The sequence below is a fragment of the Canis lupus genome, chromosome 6, assembly GCF_048164855.1.
Source record: "Canis lupus baileyi chromosome 6, mCanLup2.hap1, whole genome shotgun sequence".
Lineage (NCBI taxonomy): Eukaryota > Metazoa > Chordata > Mammalia > Carnivora > Canidae > Canis > Canis lupus.
Genome location: NC_132843.1, coordinates 21830671 through 21836576, shown reverse-complemented (window position 1 = coordinate 21836576; position 5906 = coordinate 21830671). Strand labels below are relative to the sequence as shown.

At 34.0% G+C, this 5906-nt stretch overlaps 1 pseudogene; it reads right to left on the bottom strand.

Moving 5' to 3' along the window:
* Window positions 1-5500: 5500 nt before the first annotated feature.
* Window positions 5501-5618, bottom strand: LOC140636134 (U6atac minor spliceosomal RNA; annotated as a pseudogene).
* Window positions 5619-5906: the final 288 nt, after the last annotated feature.

The following is a 5906-nucleotide window of genomic DNA, read 5'->3' as shown; positions in this document are numbered from 1 at the left end:
CCATGAGCATGGAATATTTGTGTCGCTTTAATTTCTTTTTTTAGTGTTTTATAGTTTTCAGAGTACAGGTCTTCTTTCTCCATGGTAAGTTTATTCCTAAATATTTTATTCTTTTTGGTACAATAATAAATGGAACTGTTTTCTTTTTTTTTTTTAATTTTTATTTATTTATGATAGTCACACAGAGAGAGAGAGAGAGAGAGAGGCAGAGACACAGGCAGAGGGAGAAACAGGCTCCATGCACTGGGAGCCCGACGTGGGACTCGATCCCGGGTCTCCAGGATTACGCCCTGGGCCAAAGGCAGGCGCCAAACCGCTGCGCCACCCGGGGATCCTTGGAACTGTTTTCTTAATCTCTCTTTCTGCTACCTTGTTATTAGTGTATAGAAATGCTACTGATTTCTGGGTATTCATTTTTGTATACTGCAAATTCACAGACTTCATTTTTTTCTTCTAGTAGTTTTTTGGTGGAGTCTTAGGGTTTTCTATGTATAGTATAATATCATATACAAATAGTGACAGTTTAACTTCTTCCATACAAATATAGATGCCCCTTCTTTTCTTTCTTTCTTTTTTTTTGGGGGGGGGGGTGATTGCTTTGGCTAGAACTTCTAGTACTATGCTGAATAAAAGTGGTAAGAGAGAGGATGAGCAAGGAGAGAGGCAGAGGGAGAGGGAGAGAGAGAATCTTAAGCAGACTGCATACTGAGCACAGAGCCTGACTTGGGCTTGATCTCATGACTGTGACATCATAACCCGAGCCAAAATCAAGAGCTGGACTGAGCCACCCAGGAACCTCAGTCTGTTATTAATTTTTAACTTTATTTCATTTTAGTCTGAGGATAATATACTTTATGTGACTTCAATGCTTTTATCTTTATCAAGGTTTATTTTGTAACCTAGTGTATGGTCTATTTTGGAAAATATTCATGTGTAATTAGGGAAGAATGTATATATTCCTTTTCAAGGAGTGTACTATGAATGTTAGTCTAATTGTTTTATACTGTTGTTCAAGTCTTCTATTTTCTTGTTGGTCAAGAAATATCTTCTGCCCACTTGCTCTATGCATTATGGAAAGCAGTGTTATGGCTTCAACTTTTATTATTGAATTGTATATTTCTCCCTTTCAGTTCTGTCAGTTATTATATATATTCTTTAATTTCTGCCTTTAAGCTAGATAGTTTTTAAAAATATACTAGAAAATTTTCTTATTTTTTTTTTAGATTTTTATTTATTTATTTATTTCTGAGAATACACAGAGAGGAGAGAGAGAAGCAGAGACACAGGCAGAGGGAGAGCAGGCGCCATGCAAGGAGCCTGACATGGGACTCGATTCCGGGTCTCCAGGATCAGGCCCTGGGCCGAAGGCGGCGCTAAACTGCTTGAGCCACAGGGCTGCCCTTATTCTTTTTTACTATATTTCAAAACTTATCATCTTAGTAATTGCTTTGGGCATTAAAATTAATGATTTTCTTTTTATTTTGCTAGTTCAAATCTTCTATTGAACCACAGTAATTTTTTTTTTTAATTTCAGTCATTTTATTTTTAACTTCATAATTTCTATTTGGTTGTTTTTTATAAGATAATTTTCATCTTTTTATTTATATTTTCTGTTTGGCAAGAAAACTTTCTAATTCCCCTTAATTCTTAAATATGGTTTTCTTTAATTCTTTGAACATACTTAGACTTGCGCATTTAAAACCTTTAACTAATAAGTCCTATATTTGGGCTTCATAGAAACAGTTCTTATTGACGATTATTTATTTGTTTGTTTTTACTGTGTATAGGCCATATTTTTCTATTTCTTTGCATTTCATATGCTTTTGTTAAAAATTGATTTTAAACAGTATAATGTGGCTACTCTGTTGTAATTTTTACTAGTCAATTTCCTGGTTTAATTCTCTAAATTCCACGTTCTTTGTCATATATGGCCTCTGAAATCAGCTCAGTTAGCCTAGTAGTCAGCTAATTATTGGACAGATGTTTCATTGGCTTAAACTAGTAAGTCACTCAGCCTTTGCTGGAGGATTCTGTTTAAGAGTAGGTCCACAATGCTTTAGCAGACAGTCCACAGCTCTGCCTTAAGTTTCCCTACTTGCTGCTTGTGCAGAAGCCTCAAGGTCAGTCAGAGGTGAAAGATTAAGGACTTCTCTGATCTTTTCTGTAAATTACATACAGCTGTGCATATGTCATAGCCTTCTAGACTTCTACATATATTTGGAACATTTCAAAGACTCTTTATCGTCAGTTTTTCCTTTAAGTATATTGGTTAGCTTCCTATTAGCTCCACCTCTTACTGCCGCTTCAGTCACTAATGTGAAACAATTTCTGCTGATTATTTTAGACAAAGGCCTTAGGGGTAGAACTTTAATGCAGTGAGACCTCTAAGTCAAGTTAAATAAAGACAGGCACTGAAGTGGAATTGTCACGCTGCTACCAGATAAGCCCAGATGGATCCAATAGTAATAATTCCCTGGGGATGGCACTTGGGAGCATCCGAACTCATTCTAATGTCTCTGGTGGCTTCTAAGACATTGACTCAGCTGTTAGATTGGAGGTTAAGGTTATTATGGACGTAGAGAAATGAGAGTTGGAATAGCTTATGTCAAAACACACTAAAACATTGTTTTTACTGGGATTCAGCTATTTTTCTTGAATTAATGCTTCTTTGATTTTTACAAGTTTTTGGTCAATTTCTGGAGTCCTTTGTTGATTTGGACAAATTTTATCAGTGTTCTCTTTGCATTTATGGAAAGACGGTTTTATGTTTTGCTTTGTTTTGTTTCTCTGCAGTTTTTATTCCAAAGGTAGTTCTCCATTGTTGTTTCATTAAAAAAAAAAAAAAAAAAAAAACACTTTTGGGGCACCTGGGTGACTCAGTCAGTTAAGTGTCTGCCTTCAGTACAGGTCTTAATCCCAGGGTCCTGGGATCAAGTCCAGCATTAGGCTCCTTACTCAGAAGTGGAGAGCGTGCTTCTCCCTCTCCCTCTGCCACTCTTCCTGCTTGTGTTTCTCTTGCTCTCAAAATATATATATATTTTTTTAAAAAGCACTTTTACATATTACATAATCACAAAAAAAATGAAACAAGACAAGTATTAAGCTCAACATTTTACAAATTAAGAATTTTAAAGTAAAATAATCTACTTGACATGTTTCCCAAATAGGCAAAGGCAAAGACAAGATTAAAACTTGTACATATAACTTCTCTTCAGTTTTATTCAGAATTCCATAAAAAGAGTCACAGCTTCTCCAGGCTAGAATGATACAGTGGGCATCATGAGTGTTTAATAATTTAATGACCTAAGGGTTTCCAAGTATCTGAGATTATTAAGGGTTTTTTTCTGGATTCTGTCCAAACTAGTGCCCTTTTTGGGGTATTTTTGTTATAAATATTATATCTATTGTTAAACTCCACAATATTATATGATTACTATTTCTCCTATCATTTTAATAATATATATTATATTATATATATATATATATAATATTATTATATTATATATATATATAATATTATTATATTATGCTATTATTGACATATTACATATATCATAATATATATTACATATATCATAATACTGTATATGATATTATTTTATATAATTGTTTTTTAAATCAGGTAAGATCAAAAGCAGAAAATATGCAATAATAGTGTCCATTATAATTACATAATTACCTTTATTTAGCTTTTCTCTGTTTAACATTTTAATGTCTTGAAGAAAACTTTTCTATTATTTAGGCATAATTTATGTGTTATTAAGAATAAGACAAAATTTCCCCCAAAATCTGAGTTTCTCCATCAGTAGGCACACGGTTCCAGGTGATACGGCATCTGGATTAGTTGTTTCCTCACTAAACATGGCTCTACTTAATTTAGTAGATGTAAATCACTCTTTCACTGTATCTTAGCCTAATAATCATTTTTTAATATCCCATATCACTAAGAGAATATATTCCTACCAAAATAATTATAAAATTATACCTGAATCACTTAGACTTCTTCATAATTAGAAGCAAACAAAAAATTGAATATCAAATATAATCTCAATAGGGGTATGGGGTTGTGTCTGTAGTTGACTGCCATTAGATGAATGAGTACTTAGTTTCTGTTTGCACATACTTACTGAATTCTCAAGTGTGATTGGCCTACCCAATCAGGTCACATTCCACTGAACTACCTGGGTTCCATAATTCAAAGCCTAACTCCTGAATTATATGAAGAATATGGAGATGAAATAAATGCAGAGTTACTAAAATGGTACCTCCACAGAAAGAAAATATAAGACCTCAGTTTCCAACCCTCAGTGATAGATTAGGCAAATCCAATAGCTTTCTAGTCACTTTTCCATTGTTAATGAAGCTTCAAATCAACTCTAAACACATTTTTTACCTTACCTGCTTCAGACTTGACCCTTGACTGGGGATCTATGCTAGGGAAGGAGAGGTACTCTACAGATCACTCCTTTTTCCTCTTACTTCCCTCCTTCCTGTGTGTGTGTATCTATCTATCTATCTATCTATCTATCTATCTATCTATCTATCTATCATCTATCTATCTATTTATCATCTATCTATCATCTATCTATCTATCTATCTATATATTTTTTTCTAGGCTAGGAGGTGGCTGGGACATACACAAAGGCACATAGTATTTCTTTATTCTTGATGTGGAAGCAAGTGCAGTTTGCTATCAGTTCGCTACTGCCTTCTGGCTAACACTGACTTATCACTTATACTTCTAGGTAGCGGGCCTTTTGGGGCTCATGGGTGAAGTTTTGTTTTGTTTTGCTTTGTTTTTGTTTTCTCCAATGGGGCAGGGTACTGTTGTTATGCTTACTGCACAATTCACCAATAGATGTTATTATCTGTTAGCAAGCTTCAGCCTGACTTCTTTTAGTTCCTGTCAATATAGTTGCTTCTATAAAATCACTACTGCTGAGATATGCTTGGTTTTTTACTTGAGATATCAGCAAACATTTCAAGCCTAGGGATATTCTGCAAGGTCCACTAGATCGACCTGGATATACTCATTGCTAACATCATGCCAAAAAAGTGAAAGGGAGGCTATTTCCATGCTACTCCCTTTCTTTCAATCCATTGCTCACCTGCTAAGTTTTTCATAATGACAGATCAGGACAACTGTGCTGTGTGAGAGAAAGAACAACGTTCCACATATGTATTTGACATTTGAATTGGTTGTTCAAAACAATAGTGGTATCATTTGTTCATTTGCTTTATATTATGCTGTCAAATGTTCTATGTACAAGAGAAATAGCAGCCCTTAAAAGTCACATGCGTCGTAAATATTTCCATAATTTATAGATTCCTTTTTTTTAAAAAAGATTTTATGTATGTATATATGTATGTATGTATGTATGTATTTATTTGAGAGAGAGCAAAAGAATGCATTCTTAGGGGAAGGGAGTCAGCAGGAGAGAAGCAGAGACGGAGGAAAAGGGACAACAAACTGGTAGCTGAGCCCAGAGCCCCACATGGAGCAAAATGTTGGTTAGATGCCACGAACATGGCAATGTCTTAACTGTATGTGTGTTGTCAGGACTGACAGCCTCTTCTATCCTTGTCAAGGGGAGTGCTAACCTTCTCTCATACAACATCCTTTATTTATTTTTTTTTACCATATAACACTGAACATTAAGTTTAAATTTTTATATAATAACATTTATATTTTTATGATAATTTTGATAATTCTGAATTTTGTATTATACTTTGAAAGTCTCTTATCTCTAAATAATTATAATTTCATCATTTTTAGCACTCAAAAAATGATATATGTAAATATTTTATTCATTTGAAATTTATTCTAAGGAAAATGGTGGAGAGCCATTTTATTTCAGTAGCTATCTAATTTTTCTCAATGTAGCTTACTTAATACTTTGCATTCT